Raw genomic sequence first — 17755 nt, 5'->3', positions numbered from 1 at the left:
AAGAGGTAGCAGATGGCAGAGCAATTGCCGCCGTACCGGAGACCTCAAATCGAACCCCTAGTAAGCGCTTTTTTCCCTCTTTCTTCCAACTTTCTTTTTTTAATATCATTTTTAGTATTTATCTTCAATTTTCAGCTAGGAAGTCTGAGCCCAAAAAGAAGTAACCCACACTAACGACATGAGTGAGACGCGACTTTGATAAGTCACCTCTCCTCCTCTTTTTGTCCTTTCTCTTTCCTATTAGGATTTTGATTATTGTATAAAAATTGTTTAAAAAATGAAGCTCAGGGAACATGAAGCCAAACTGTGGCCAATAATCAGAAACGATAACGTTTCAAGCATATGATTTCGATAAAGATTCCTGAAACCAATTCCCATAATCATTATAAAAGTTCAAATCTAAAATGGCTATTGCTTTTTTAAAAAAATTAATGATAACAGGTGCCGATGGAGCTATTTGATTTATGTTCTATAATGTTATTCATGCACATTTTCCTGTTATTTGATTTTGCTCATGATATTAATTATGGCTATATTATTATAACGTATTCATGTATATGATGATTTTCTCGTGTGCGTGTGCATTGGTGTAATAATCTTTATGCATACAGGGAGTGCATGTGTGAGATTTCATTTAGTATGTGGTGATGGATGTTGAGATTGGTGTGTCTCGTAGAGGATTGGAGTTGTACGTGGATGTAAGTAAGGTAAATAGTGAACAAAGATGGGCATGAAAATCCTATGGTAGACTAGAGATAGTACACAATGTATAATTATATGGTTTGGAATAGAAATACGAAAATATTTTAGCTTTGGGTTTTAAGAATTTAATGATGCCAATATAGAAAATAATAAACATAGTAATGAAAATTAAAAATCAAAAGCCAATTGGACACGTAAACGCGTGGAAATTTTTTCCCACACGCCCATCCGCAAGTAAGCATGAAGGGACACCACACTCGAACACAGGGACAAGGTTCACCTGCAATACTCATCCCTGCGAACCAAACTGCTTCCCACCAACCCGCAGAAAATCCCCTCAAACTTTTTGCCACAACTAGGGGAAAATCATTTTTCCCAAACCACGGGCATGCAAGTAATGCTGCATGCCAAGCGAGCGGACACAACCCATGGACAGAACCCACGGACAGCACGAGCATACTGGCCGAGTGTTTCCAGTTGGTGGCTATGATGTAACGACCACTAGCTCCATCTGTTGAGGTGTCCAAGCTGCCCGAGTTTGCTGGCAAGTTTTCCCAGTCAGTTGTTGACCTCTCTAACTTTTCCTCCTATGTTGTCAGCCACCCAAATTGAACAAAAGGCCTAGGTCACTTATATGTGATTTGATGGCCAAAATTTAAGTAGAAAGGTCCCATTTAAATGAGCTTTGTCTTCTACTTTAATCCTTATTTCTTCTAATCGAAAAAAAAAAAGAGGAAAAAATTGAGAGACAATCAAGAGAAAACCATAGGAGAATCAATGAGAACCAGAGAGAAAAAAAAAAAAAAAAAAGAAAAACAGAGCATGGTGTGGATGTGTCTGTGCAAAGAGAATTCTAGCTTCTTTCTCTTCTAAGGGGAGCCTTTCTCTTCTATTTTACGTGAATTAATCCTTCATTTAGTCAATTAAGTCGTCCATTTTAGCCTAGCTAAACCAATTGTTAGAATCTTCAATTGAAGCTCACTTTTTGCTGCGACCAGACCCGAGGGATTGTTTCATGTAACCACTCTTTTCCTTTTCAATTCTTAGATTTCCTTTCGATTTTGTTCACTATATACGTTGAGGATAAGTTGTTTTAAAACTAAGGATGCTTAATTACAGAATCCTTGTGATTAAAACAACCCAAAAATTTGTGAATTCATCTTAGTACACCTTTAATGCATAATAACTGCACAGGCGTGTTGCAGGTAGTTTTTCTTACACAAGGATTGATTTAATCGTGCGTTTGGAGCACTTGAGCTTTCTACAGTAAGGTAAGAATGATAGTAATTTAATTAACACGAATAATGAGGTTTATAGATGAATTTAAGCGGTAACAATCTTACAAAATCATCATTAAGAAGTTGTTTTAACTTAACGATGGAAAAGGGGTGTTCATGCATCTTTCTTTGATTAATTGTGTTTTTCAGTGTTTGAATGTTGATGTATGACATTGATGATGATATAAATGATGTTTTTTTATGAATGGCATAAGCAAAAATAGAAGAAAAATTATGCGAAATGAAGGAGGAGGCCATCTACCTCTAACCTATGTTGTCTAGGCATAAAAGTGCCAGTAAAAGAAGGCAGATACAACCAAGGCGTGCATGAGGCATGCGTAGGACACTGCTTAGGCACCCAAAATTGTCAAGACATATCCCCTGTTATGTTGCGTACGCGCAGTACACTATGTGCAAACGTGGGGCTCTGACAGGCACCCCTACTGCACCGAGAGGGGCTGCGTGCGGATACTATCTTTTGCGTGAAGGCACGTGCATATGCACGCATGGATGTGCACTTGGATGCCTCATTGCCCGAGGCACAATCCCCACAAGCAATGTTGCCCCGTGCAACAAGCTTGCGAGTCGTGCGGGCTTGCCAAGCGTGCACATCCTTGTAGGCTTGCACCATCATGTGTCGTGGGTGAGGGTTCAAGGGGGAAATTCCCCCATTCATGAGTGAATTCCCGTTACTTGTAATTTAAGAAAAGAGAAAAATGAGAATTATATGGAAAAAAGGGAAATTGGCAAGAGAATAATTGGTGAAATAAATTATGGGAACTAAAGAAAAATTGAAATATAAACTTGGTTAAAATAAAATTATACAAAAATATAAAATATAAGGGAAATTAAGGGGTAAAAATGAAGAGGTTAAAAAGAATAGGAACTAATTAAAATTAAGTAGAATTTAGGGAAATTATTTTAAGGGATCTTGGAGATAAGAAAGAAGGATTTTAAACGAAAAATAAAATACGAAATTATGATAAAGAAGAGGGATTAAAAATAAAGATAAAATCTAAATTGTTTGATAAATTTCAAATTAAGAAGGAAATTAAGTTGTTATATCAAATAATATGTGCATTAAGAAAGAAAATAATAAATTAAGTTGCAAATAATTAAGTAACAATGTAAGGAAAGAAAAATCATAAAGGGATGGGATAAGTTTAGAATGAGGTAAGGATAGGATGCATAAGATAAAAACGAAGAAAATAAGGAGTCCAATTAAAATTTAAATAACTCAGTGTCTAGTAAATTCAGTTAACTATTTTCATTCGAGGGATTATTGTGTGATGTCTGGAGCCTTTATCTTATGAATGGGATGATGTGGTTCCACTTTGGTTGGAACAAAAGATTCAGTGTTCTTAAGTGAAACTCAATTGATGGTGACTTCAGTGACCTTGTGTGATATAATGTAATTATGTTATGATGTGATTTATGTTCCCCATTCATAGGATAACTGATATTCTTTATGTTGTCCCTAGAAGAGGTTCAAGCAGCTTTGTACAAAGGTATGTAAACAGTGAAACATAAATTAAGATAATAATTGGTAATAAAACTACAAAGAAAAGTCAGTTGAGTCTTGTGTGTGTGTGTGTTGGGTGATTGAATATAGTATTGAGCGCATTGGAAATCTACTATGATGTGATTTGATGTGATGTGTGTGCCCAAGCATTGTGAGATGTGAATTTTTGAAAATGTAATAAAATAATGTGAATGGATAAGTTATTAATAGCTATGGAAAAATATGGATTTTCAATGTGACTTTAATGTTTTCTAAAATTCCATGAATATATGTTTTAAATGTTATTTGTGTTGTTTCATTACTGTTATTCTTACTAAGTATTTAAAACTCACAACAATCCAATTCCCCCAAATGACTTAACATATCTTCCAGTTGAGCCTTTATTTGATATTTTTCGTGAGAATTAAAGAGTGAAAGAATGACTTTTGTTTTAGTGAGGCTAGTGATGTATGTTTAATAGGTTATCTATACATCTGTAAATAGAAAATGATAATTGTATTGCCTCAATATACTCGTGCATGTAAATTTTTGTAAAGGATGTAGATTATGCGTTTACTATTAAATGCTTTATTTTATTATTCAGTTGGAAGTCATCGCCCAGTGGGCATCAAGATGTCACAGGTAATATTAGAGTAGGATCTCAGGAGCATCCCTTACATTGAGGAAAAGGGTTTAGGATAGGCTATAAAATAATTTTTAGTAGAAATTTGAAATCCTAGATACTCTAGAATCTATTTGTTTATCTCTGAGCAGTGTTTTCCTCATGTAGTCATTATGACACGCGGGAGAGTATCTACTAAGAGACCTGATGATGCTCTTACTAGGGCAGAGTTCACTGAGCTATCTCAGGGCCTAATTCATGTTGTGGGCCAACAGGTCCACCTATAGCAGAATGATGATAGCCCTCAACATGTTAATAACCAGGCTATGCATAACAAGGCCATTGCTAGCAACACATCTGAGTTCAGGAAACTAAATCCTCCTTCATTTAAGGGTGGTCGTGATTTTATGATCACAAAGAGTTAGATGATGCAGATAGAGAAGATTTTCATAATGTTAGAGGTTGATGATGAGCATAAGGTTCCTTTACCTGCTTTTATGTTCTCCGTGAGGCGTAGCACTGGTGAAGGCTGAAGGAAAAGACTTTGCCAAATCTTATTACTTGGAATCATTTTTTGGATGCCTTTTACCATAACTTTTTCCTAATATGGATCGTAGATAAAAAAGAGGAGGAGTTCCAGGACCTCTGATAGGGCAGCTTATCTATGAGCCACTATGCTACTAAGTTTCTTCAATTGTCCAAGTTTGCACTTGAGTTGGTTTTTACTGAAGCCAAGAGGGTAAGACGATTTCTCAAGGGCCTTTGAGTAGATATATATGATTGTGTGGTCATCTTCAGGCCAGGATCATATGTTGAGCTTCTCAAGAATGCTCAATTAGCTGAGGAGTTATTTATAGCTCGATTCAGGCAACCTGGCGGTTCTAGGTTTCCTGAACTGAAAATGAAACAAGTAGCCCATCAAGTACCATTTTTTATCCCAACTATGTGTGTGATTAATGTAGAAAGAAGCATGTCAACCATTCATGCTACAGAGCTACCCATGTTTGCTTTAACTATGGGAATCCAGGACAGTTGGCAAAGAATTGTCCTCATCTTGATCGTAGAGAAGCCACCAGGGGTCAATTCTACCAGCTCAATGAGCCAGATGTTGAAGCCACACCAATAGTCATTGAGGGTATGCTTTTCATTTCTAATTCTTTTGCATATACTTTAATTGACTCTAGTGTTACTCATTCTTTTGTTTCATTAAATTTGTTAAGCATTTGACTGTTAAGCCTGTATCACTAAATAAAACCTTCATATTAGAAACACCAACAAAATAAATCCTATGTCCAATTTAGTCTACAAATCTTGCAGGGTAAACTTTGATAGAGAATTAGATGTAAACCTTTTATTAATATATTTATATGGTTTTGATGTAATTCTGAGCATAAATTAGTTAACTACCTATCATGCCACTCTAGACTATTTTCATAAATTCTCTTTTGTAATCAATCAAGTAATAATAAAATTTTGTTATATAATTTCCTAAACAGATAAACTATTTGTTAATAATGAAATCTTTATAAATTATTCCCAAATTTCCTAACAGAACTTTCTTTGAAATAGATAATATGAATTCTGAATCAAGTATTCACAATATTCCTGTTGTGAGAGACTTCCCAAATGTGTTCCCTAATAATCTTTCAAGTATGCCTCTAGAAAGAGAAGTTGAATTTTCTATTAACCAATCGTCAGGTGCTATACCTATTTCTAAGGCTCCATACCATATGGGTTGAGGAAAACTATAGGAATTGGGTAGCCAACTAGAAGAACTGCAGAATAAAGGTTTCATCAGACCAAGCACTTCTCCCTAGGGTGCTATAGTTTTATTTATAAAACAAATGATGGATCATTCAAAATGTGTATTAACAATTGAGATTTGAATCGGGTAACTATTAAGAACAAGTACCCATTACCTAGAATTGATGATTTATTTAATCAGCTCTAAGGTGTTTATGTGTTCTCAAAGATTAACCTACAATCTAGTTATCACCATCTACGAATCAAAGTCAAAGACATTTCTAGGATGACTTTTAAATCTATACATGGTCAGTATGAGTTTCTTGTTATACCATTTGGACTAACTAATACTCCTACAGTATTCATGGATCTGATGAATCAGGTCTTCAAGCCAGTCCTAAACAAGTATGTTAGAGTATTCATTGATGATATACTGGTTTATTCAAAGAGTTTAGCTGAACATGTTGTGCATATAACACATGTCATAGAGAACTCTCTAGCAGAACAGATTGTATGTCAAATGCTGTAAGTGCGAGTTTTGGTTGACCAGAGTGACTTTTTTAGGGCATATTGTCTCTAGTGAGGGTATTTCTGCAATTCTTAATTGGAAACAACCAACTAATGTGTCATAGGTTCAAAGTTTTCTAGATCTTTCTTAATACTATTGCCAATTTATTGATATTTTTCCAAATATTACAGTTCCATTAACCCGATTAACCCGTAAAAAGACTAAGTTTGTGTGGGATTCCCAATGTGAAAAGAACTTTCTTGAGTTGAACCATAGATTGACTACAGCTCCAATGCCAACTATTCCTAATGGCTCTGACAGTTTCATTGTATATTGTGGTGCATCATCTTGGCTTAGTGTTTATACTGATGCAACATGGTAGAGTAATTATGACGTGATCCTAGATGACTCAAAATTAGTTCCAAAGATGCAATTCCGCATCAAGAAGGAACTCCCATGGAAATCCAGACTCCTGTGGAATAATTACCCACGAGTCTGCTGCAGCACAATAGGCATGCACACACAAGTCTTATAGCTCCCATCCCAAACAGTCAAGTAATCTCAAAAGACTTTTGTTTCTTAGATGGGGTTGTCTCCAACGGGAAAGTGAATCCAAGTTTCCTAAATTAAAAGAGCTTGAAAAGGAAAACAACTACATCCCTAAGTATTTTCCTAAATGGGATTATTCCAAAGAATGGGCCAAGTTAGTTCAAAGAAGACTTCAGGCCCAAGTGGTAATTCATGGGCTTAAAGAATCGCAAAAAAGGCCCATTATTGGCCTAACCCGAGAAGAGCTCAAGTCTTGGTCAAAAACAAGGAGGTATCAAGGCCTCACAATCAAGGAAAGGCTCGGCCCAAAGAGATCACACCAAGGAGAAGAAGCCCGAGCCCTTACATGGGCTTTGAGGCCCATTGGGCATCCATGTGAAGGCACTCATGTGCGAGGAGAGTAGCCCAAGCCACAACCGCACGCTAGCCAGCACGCATGTGGGCATGCCAGATGCACATGCTACATGCATGTCTTAAAATTACAACAAGCTTATTTGAATTTCTAGCCTTGTTTCTTTAAATTTGCCGTGTGATTTTTTTCTAAAATCACATGTGATAATTACTACAATTATTTTATTATTTTGTTTATTATTATTTTCATACAAATCTATCCCTTATGATTACTTACTTATTATTTTAAACTATAGATTGGGATAGAATTTTATCTTATATTTATTTTATTATTTTTCAAGTCTTTATATTTGTTTAGAACTACCCAAGAAAAAGCCTATATAAAAATCTTTACTCATAGGTTGTAAACACACATTGAAAAAAATAATATTTAAAAGTTTAGCTTTCTTCAAGAATTAGTTTTGCTAATTTCTTTTAGAATCTTCAAGTTCTTCAAAATTATGGAGCTTTTTGAAGTCTTGTGAAGCCAAATAGTTTGATCGACTCATCGGAGAAGTCTGTGGTGTCTTTCTTCATTTTGTTTTTATTTCACTTTCTTTATTTATACATGCTATCTAGGTGGGTGTATTCTCAATTGGGCGATTAATAGGTGGCTAAGTTTTTATATTGCATGCGTTATAATAACCTATTATCTTTATTTTTTAACATTATTGTTCATAAATTAGCATTCAAATTTATTTGATTGTTAATTCATTCAATATATTGCTTGAATCTATATTATCCGTTTGATTAAATTAATTTCATGTTTATTTCATTAGTAAAAAAAATCAAAGCCAAAAAATATCTCAATTATACCCCATGAAGAAATTGACACGTTGTTCTGCATCCTTGCATGATTCATTTCGGCCAACTCTCCATCATCTTTCTTTAGCTGAGTGGTATGTATTTCCACGGTGCTCGTTTTAGTGTGACTGAAAAACCTTTGAAGAGTCAAAGGCAAAGTACGTCACCTAACATATGCAAGTGAATTAATTTTTGAATTATATCTTAAAATCTTGCATTAACTTTGCATGAAGAAACTTGACAGTTGTTGAGCATAGCTGATATTGGGCAGTATAATTTGGATAAATCTTTCAGTTATAGCCATCGAAATTGATCGGATCCCTACATTAACCCGCATTTTTCATTCTTCGTGATCTATGTTTCTATCAATTTAATGTGCTTTTATTCCAATATAAAACTAAGGGACTAATCGTTACTAGTTACTTAACACGTGAGAAAAAGCACACCACTCCTTCTTCTGTGTGTTTGTTTATGAGCTTTAGTAGAAATTAGATTCATTTAGTGTTTTTCATTGTATTGTAAAGATTAACATACAAACCCTAATTTAAGTGATTCTTATTTCAAACATTCAACTCAACAGAAAAAACTGTAGAGTGAGAGATTGCAAGGTAAACACGAGTGAAGGTAAGGAAGAGTTTATTTGTTTTCACTAACATTTCCTTGTAGGAATCTTGCACAATGAGTTTTTTTTAAAGAGTTCATTGAATTATGGCGTAACATGCAAAAGCTCCAATATCTAGTTGATGAATGGAAGGACGTAGTGTAAGAAGCATTGAGGGATGAGATGGAATGACCATATCATAATGTGACAGAGATCTTTTTTATTCAATACAAGATTCAAGCTCCTACAGAGGTCGAGCATCCCATCACGAAAGATACAAAAAAAGAATAAAAAGTTGGCCACCTAAATAAGTCATGAGTAGTTACTAAGTCTTTTGTTTTTGATGATGATATCTTACATGATCTAGGAGGAAGTGTCGTTCTGGTTAAGAACTACATCAATGATGAAGTCAGCAAGTTAGGAAAGTATGGTGAGCTTTCTATTGTTATCATTAATCCATTCCCTTTGGATGAAGGACAAGATTTGAGGATGAATCTTTTTTAAGAAAGGGAGGATGATGTGATCCCCCCATAGAAATTCAGACTCCCACGAAATAATTACCAGCGAATCCATTACAACATAATAGACGTGTACACGCAGGTCCTGCAAGTCCCATCCCAAATAGGCAAGTAATCCTAAAATACTTTTATTTCCTAGATGGAGTCGTCTCTGATGAGAAAGTGAATCCAAGTTTTCTTAACTGGAATAGCCCAAAAAGGAAAGCAACTACATCTATAAGTACTTTCTTAAATTAGATTATTCTAAAGAATGGGCCAAGTTGGTCCAAGGAAGACTTAAGGCTGAAGTGGCGGTTCATGGGCTTGAAGAATCACAAGAAAGGCCCATTATTGGTCCAACCCAAGAGAGGCCCAAGTCTTAATCCAAAATAAGGAGGCATCAACGCCTCACAATCAAGGAAAAGCTCGGCCCAAAGAGATCGTACCAAGGAGAATAAGCCTGAGTTGTGACATGGACTTAGAGGTACATTAAGCGCGCAAGTGAGGGCGCTCATGTGCAGGGACAGCAGCCCAAGCCACATTCGCACACAGGTCAACAAACATGTGCGACACAGCTCTGTCGCACACGTGTAGCACGTGCACAAGTGTGTTGTGTGTGTTGCCTGTGCGCACACCGGTAGCACGCATGTGGGTATGTCAGCCGCACATACTGCATGCATGGCTTAAAATTGCAGCAAGCTTATCTGAATTTTTAGCCTTATTTCTTCAAATTTGTCGTGTGATTTTATCTAAAATCACATGTTATAATTACCATAATTATTTTATTATTTTATTTATTGTTATTTTAATATAAATCTATTCTTTAGAATTATTTAATTATTATTTTGAATTATAAATTTCTATAGAATTTTATCTTGTATTTATTTTATTATTTTTTAAAAGTCTTTGTATTTTTTAAAAACTATTCCAAAAAAAACCTATATAAAAGTCTTTGCTCATACATTAAAGACACATTGAAAAGAATAATATTTGAAACTTTTACTTTCTTCAAGAATTAACTTTGCTAATTTTTTTTAGCATCTACAAGTTCTTCAAGATTAGGAAGCTTTCTGAAGTCTTGCGAAGTCGAAGAGTTAGGATCGACTTATTGGGTAAGTCTGTGGTGCCTTTTTTATCATTTTTATTTCCCTTTTCTTTATTTATGAATGTCATCTAGTTGGGTGTATTCTCAATAAGGGAGAATTAATTAGGAAGTTAAGTTTCTATACTGCATGTATTAGTGAAGGTTATAGGAGTTGATTTTATCCTCCTCATACCCTCCCACGTCAAGTAGTTATGGTTCGAGGCAGCTGAAGCCTCATGAGCTCAATTACCCTACCCATGACTTGAGCTTACAGTTATTATTTTCGCCTTGAAGATCTTGTGACATTATCTTTATGATGATACATTTGAGATCTTCACAGACCATAAGAGCCTGAAGTATTTTTTCATTCAGTAGGAATTGAATATGAGATAAAGACGTTGGTTACACCTACTGAAGGCTAATGATTGTAAGATCTCCTATCACCCTGGCAAGGGAAATGTTGTAGCTGATGCCCGCAGTAGGAAAGTGACATGTTTTATTTCCCAACTGATGATCTCTGAGTTATAATTGCTCACTTCTACATAGAATTTGTCTTTAGATACTACAAATGATGGTGCATACATTACTCATTTGCACATTTAACCTATTTTTATTTAGAGAATTAGAGATGCTCAATCCAGGGATCCCAAGACATTAAAGCAAAAAGAGAATTTCTCTAGGTATTAAGTCTAAATTCAGGATCGTTGATGATGGGATCCTTCGATTTAGAGATCGTATATGGGTACAGATAATTCTGAGCTAAAGCAAGATATTTTGAGGGAGGCTTATTCCTCCATATTAGTTATTCATCCTAATATCACCAAGATGTACCACAACTTGAGATCTCGTTTCTGGTGGCGAGGTATAAAGAGAGATATAATTGATTTTATCTCTTAATGTCTTATATGTCAGCAGGTGAAGGGTCGGCACCAAAGGCCCAATGGTCTACTTTAGCCCTTCCCTATTCCTAAATAGAAATAGGAATATATGACCATGGATTTTGTTACAGTCCTACCTTGGACCAATCATGGGTATAATATTGTTTGGGTTATTATTGATAGATTGACCAAGTAAGCCCATTTCTTGGCTATGAAAACTATCGACCCTCTTAGTCGATTAGCATAGTTGTATATACAAAAGATTGTCCGCTTTCATGGCATTCCAATGTTTATTATATCTAATAGAGATTATTGGTTTACCTCTAGGTTTTAGGCTAGCCTTCAGGATGCTCATGACACCAATCTTTCTTTCAACACTTTATTTCACCCACAAACTAATGGTTAATTTAAAAGGAATATTCATACCTTAGAAGATATGTTAAAGGCTTGTATGTTTGATTTTAGAGGTAATTGGGGTAAAGACTTGCCATAGCATATTTTTCTTACAATAATAGCTTCTATTCTAGTATAGGGATGGCACTCTATAAAGCATTGTATGGTAGCCCCTGTCGTTGTCCTACCTATGGGAACAAGGTTGGGTACAGACATTCCTTGGGACCTGACTAGTCATGGAGACTGTTGGTAAGATTTCTATCATCCAAAAGAATCTTCTCACTGCTCAAAGTTCACAGAAGAGTTATGCAGACAATAGAAGAAAGGATATTAAGTTTGTTGTAGGTTGTCATGTTTTCCTTAGATTTCTCTAATCAAGGGAATTATGAGATTTAGAAGACAGGAAAAGGTGAGCTCTAGGTTCATTAGACCTTTTCAGATATTGGAACAGGTTGGAAGAGTGGTTTATTGCCTTACCCTTTCACCTCAGTTTTTTGGTATCCATGATGTTTTTTATATCTCCATGCTCCAGAAATACCACTGTGATATGTCTCATATCATCTCTCTTGAGCCACTTGCCTGCAACCTAACTTGCCTTATGAAGAGTATCTGATCAGAATTCTTCATTGTCAGATAAAAATACTTCACTCTGAAAAGATCTCAATGGTTAAAGCACTCTTGTCTCACCATTCTCCTCAATAGGCTACATGGGAGGTTGAGAATGATATAAGGGACATGTATTCTGGATTATTTAGATAGGTTTCCAAAATTTTTGGACAAATTTTTGTAAGAGAAGGAGAAATGTAATATCCAAACAATTGTAACCTATATTTCCTTTTCATAAAATTCAAAGGTATTTTCTTCATGTTTTGATGTTGCAATTTATTTAAACATACACACGTATTTATTTAAAAGTTAATTAGAAGAGTAAAACCCCAAGAATCACACTCTTTCAACTTGCAAGATTTCAAACAAATCCCCCAACCGCAAGCAACCCTTGCGCGCATCATATACACACACATGGGTGTCTGCCTGTACACATGCATATTGGGATATCCGCATGCGGACACCACTAACACGTATATGCGGGTTGTGCCTACGCACAGCACGCACATAGTTGTGGACACGCAAGTGCACAAAAAAATTTTCAAATGCCCATCTGTGCATTGAAACGAGGGGACACTGCACTCAGACACACAAACAAGGTTCACCTATAATACTCACACATGCGGACCAAACTGTTTCCCTTCAACCCAAGAAAAATCCCCTCAAACTTTTGGCCACGGCTAGGGAAAATCATTTTTCCAAAACCATAAGCATGCAAGTAATGTTGCATGCCAAGCCCGAGGACACAACCCACGGACAGCACCTGCATGCTATCTGAGTGTTTTCTAGCTTATGGCCCTAATGTGATGGATACCAGCTCCATCTGCTAAGATGTCCAAACTACATGAGTTTTCTAGCAAGTTTTCTCGGCCAATTGTTGACCTCTCCATCTTACCCTCCCATGTTGTTGGCCACCCAAATCGAACCAAAGGCCTGGATCACTTGCATGTGATCTGATGGCTAAATTTTAAGCAGAAAATTCTAACTTAAATGGGTTTTGTCTTTTCCTTCATTCCTTATTTCTTCCAATCGAAAAGAAGAGCAAAAAATTGAGAGAGAGTTAAGAGAAAACCATAGGAGAATTAGTGAGAACCTGAGAAATAACAAAAAGGAAAAAAGAGCATAGTGTGCATGTGTCTGTATAGAGAGAAATCCATCCTCTTTTTCTTCCAAGGTAAGCCTTTCTCTTCTATTTCACATGAATTAATCCTTTCTTTAGTTACTCATATTGTCCATTTCAAACTAGCTAAACCGATCATCTTAACAGCTTCAACCGAAGCTCACCTTCTGCTGCGAACAGGCCCAAGGGACTATTTCAGGTAACCACTCTTTTCCTGTTCAATTCTTAGCTTTCCTTTCAATTTTATACACTCTATAGGTTAAGGATAAGTTGTTTCAGAACTAAGGATGATTAATTATCGAATCCCTACAATTAAAATAACCTAGATATTCGTAGATTCATCTTAGAACACCTGTAACACTGTAACTGTTACACAGGCATGTTACAAGCAATTTTTCTTGCTAGGGATCGATTTAATTGTGTGTTTGGAGCTCTTTAGCTTTTTACAGTAATTTAAGAATGATAATAATTTAATTAACATGGATAATGAGGTTTATAGATCCATTTAAAGGGTAAAAATTTTCAAGATCATCACTAAGTCATTGTTTTAAACTTGACAGTTGAGAGTGAATGTATTTATGCATTTTTCTTTGATCAATTGTATCTTTTGGTGCATGAATGTTGATGTATGATGTTGATGATGATTTAAATGATGCTTTTAATGAATGACATCAACGAAAATAAAAGAAAAATGATGTGAAATAGATGAGGCAATCTACCTCTGTCATGTGATGTCTAGGCATAAAGTGCCAGTAAAAGAAGGTAGACATAGTTAGGTCGTGTATGAAGTGCGTGTAAGCCATTACCCAGGTGCCCAAAAGTGTCGAGACATGTCCCCCTATATATTGCGCACAGTCGTAGGGCTCTGTCAAGCGCCCCTGGTGTTGAGAGGGCCTATGTGTGAGCACTATATTCCGCGTGTGAGGCGTGGGCATATGCACGCAATGATGTCTACCTAGACGCTCCATTGCACTAAGGCACATGCCCCATAGGCAATGCTACTCCACGCAGCAAGCTTCTTATCGATATGAGCCTACCAGGTGTGCACATGTCTTAGATCCTTGCAGACTGGCACTATCTTATACCGCGAGTGAGGGTTCAAGGTGGAAATTCCCCCATTCACGAACGGATTCCCGTTTTTTTTAATTTCATAAAGAAGAAAATGAGAATAAGATGGGAAAAGGGAAATTTGGAAAAAGAATAATTGGTAAAATAAACTATCGGAACTAAAGAAAAATTGAAATATAAACTTGGTTAAAATGAAATTATACAAAAATATAAAATAGAAGGGAAATTAAGGGGTAAAATTGAAGATGTTAAAGCAAAATAAGAACTAATTAAAATTAAGTAGAATTTAGGGAAATTATTTTAAGGGATTTTGGAGATAAGTAAGAAGAAATTTAAAACAGAAAATAAAATATGAAATTATGATAAAGAAAAGGGATTAAAAATAGAGATAAAATCTAAATTGTTTGATAAATTTTAAATTAATAAAGAAATTAAGTTGTTATTTCAAATAATATGTGCATTAAGAAAGAAATTAATAAATTAAGTTACAAGGAATTAAGTAGAAAATGTAAAGAGGGAAAAATCATCAAGGAATGGGATAAATTTAGAATTGGGTTAGGATAGGATGGATAAAATAAAAAGAAGAAAATAAAGAGTACAATTAAATTTTAAATAACACAGTGTCTAGTAAATTCGCTTAACTGTTTTCTTTCGAGGGGTTTTTTTGTGATGTCTAGAGCCTTTATCTTATGAATGGGATGATGTGGTTCCACTTTGGTTGGAACAAAGGATTTAGTATTCTTAAGTGCAACTAAATCGATGGCAACCTGAGTGACCTTGTGTGATATGATATAATTGTGTTATGATGTGATTTACATTCCCCATTCATAGTATAACTGGTATTCCTTATGTCCTCCTTAGAAAGAGATTTAAGTGGCTTCGTGCAAATGTGTGTAAACAGTGAAACATAAATTAAGAGAATAATGGGTAATAAAACTACAAAGAAGAGTCAATTGAGTCTTTTATGTGCATGTGTGCGTGTGTGTTTGCAGAATGAATACGGTATTGAGCACATTGGAAATATATTATGATGTAATGTAATGTGTCTGTGCCCAAGCCCTGTGAGATGTGAATTTTTGAAAATGTGATAAAATAATGGGCATGGATAAGTTATTAATAACGATGCAAAAATATGGGACTTTAATTTTTTCATAAATTGCATAAATCTATGTTTTAAATGTTATTTGTGTTATTTCATTACTATTATTCTTATTGAGTATTTGAAATTCACCCCAATTCAATTCCCCATATGACTTGGCAGGTCTTCCAACTAATCCTTGCTTGGATCTTTTTCGTGAGAATTAGAGAGTAAAGGAAGGATTTTGTTTTTTGTGAGGCTAATGATGTATGTTTAATAGGTTATTTATACATCTGTAAGTAGAAAATGATAATTGTATTGCTTCAGTATACTGTTATGTTTAAATGTTTATAAGGGATATAGATTCTGCATTAACTATTAAATGTTTTATTTTACAATTCAATTGGACATTATTTCCTCGTGGGCATTGGGACGTCACCCACTCATACGAGTTGGGGTATGAAGATGGTCAATGATTGTGGCACCCACATCTGTTGGGGTGTAGGGGCAGTTAATGATCGTAGCGCTCATATGGGTTAGGATATGAGGACAATCAATGATTACTCATTAGTTATGGAAATGTTTGAGTATCCACATATAGAGGGGATCCCTACGTAGTAAATGATATTGGTTAAAAAGACATTAGCAGTGAAATTGAAAGGTATGTGAAACTCTAAATATAAAATGGAAGAGAAAAGCAAATTGATCTAATATATATTGCATCTGGTTATATATTCGATATGATGTGACGGTGTTTATGCATGAGAATGCAAGTTGTCTGAATATGAATGTGATGTATTTTGATGGTACCATGAATGAAAAAGGGTAGAAGAGATTTTCTGATAATAAAATGAATTTTATTAAAATTTATATTATGTCGGTGTTTTACTATTTTTTATAACGCTTTGGTAACTTTTTAAATTGGTTGGTTTTCTAACCCTTACTAAGCTAATATCACTCACCCAATCTATTATTTAAACTTTTTATATCATAACGTTCAGGACCCGCTCCCAAACAATAAGAGATTTGCTTCGAACAATATTTAAGGTTATTTATTTCTTTGTAGTAAGTTTCTTTTTTTTGGATTTAGACACGCCTCACAAATATCGAGTATCTAAGACTAAGTTTTGCAAGGACCGTATTTTTTTTATTTTTAAATATTTATTACACGAGATATTTTTGTAAATTATTTGCCATTACATACTTGGGATATGACTAGAACTCCGAATGGGAGTTCGGGTTATTACAGTTAGTATTAGATCTGCGTTCTTCAGAATCATTTCTTGCATATGAGGCTTAGGATAAGTTAAAATGGGAATAATCTCAAAGAATTAAACCTTAAACTTTTTTCTTGTGATGTAGGAAAAAGAAACATGAGGTGATAAAGACCCCCATTGAACAAGGCAGCCCATGAGGATCGTTACAGGAGGACATTGATCGAATCTATGAAATAGTCGAGAGGTTGGTCTCTACCCAGCAGGCCAAAGAGGAGATGAGGGAGTTACCTAATCCCCCTCCACCTCTACCATAGTATGACCCACCTCTACCTCAACAAGATCCAATCCCATTTCAGTATAATCCAGTTCCTCTATAGTACCATCCAGCTCCTCTATAGTACAATCCAGTTCCTCCCCAGTACAATCTAGTTTCTCCTTAATGTAATCTTGTTCCCCTCCAACGAAACCCAACTCCACCCATGATGGGCTTAGGTTACATCTAAAAGTACAAAAGACTTAATCTATCTACTTTTGCAGGGGTATCCAATTTTGAGAAAGCTGAGTACTGGTTAACAGAAATTGAGAAAGCCTTCAAGACACTTGGGGTGACCAGAACAGAAGGTCATCCTTGTCATTTACATGCTCGTAGGTGAAGAAGGACGTTGGTGGCAACTCAAGCAGGCTACTTTGCCCACTTGTGTAACTTAAGAGCAGTTTTTTGCGGCATTCAATGTCGAGTATCTTCTGGAACACCTTTGCTACCAGGAAAAAAAATGGAGTTTGTATAGCTCAGTCAAGAAAGCTTGTCAATCACCGACTATGCTCGGAGGTTCCTTAAGTTGAGTCAATATTCCCTTGATAATATGGCATATGAAGTTAGGAAGGCCAAGAGATTTAAATGTGGTCTTCGCCCTAAGATCAAGCATTAGTTATATGTCCTAGAGCTCCACATATACTCGAGGTGTAGGCCAAAGTGCTACTGATTGAGAGGAATATTCAGAGTTTTTCCTTAGTGGGTAGCAATTCTAGACCCCAATTCTACACCAGAGGCCAACACCAACAGCATCAAACTAGCAGAATAAGAGGCCCAGAGCAGTGTCACAGTTTCTTCACCATA

The 17755-nt window shown here is 35.6% G+C and overlaps 1 long non-coding RNA gene across 1 annotated transcript; it reads left to right on the top strand.

Moving 5' to 3' along the window:
- The first annotated feature begins 913 nt into the window (after window positions 1–913).
- LOC148240211 (uncharacterized) lies at window positions 914–15840 on the top strand. The gene is made up of 3 exons (XR_015816545.1): window positions 914–1719; window positions 1908–1973; window positions 15605–15840. It is a non-coding gene; the product is annotated as an uncharacterized LOC148240211 (long non-coding RNA).
- Window positions 15841–17755: the final 1915 nt, after the last annotated feature.

The sequence above is a fragment of the Carica papaya genome, chromosome 9 (assembly GCF_054855325.1).
Source record: "Carica papaya isolate Zhongbai chromosome 9, ASM5485532v1, whole genome shotgun sequence".
In the NCBI taxonomy this organism is placed as follows: domain Eukaryota; kingdom Viridiplantae; phylum Streptophyta; class Magnoliopsida; order Brassicales; family Caricaceae; genus Carica; species Carica papaya.
The sequence above is the reverse complement of the archived record's forward strand: the minus strand, read 5'-3'. Positions and strand labels throughout refer to the sequence as shown.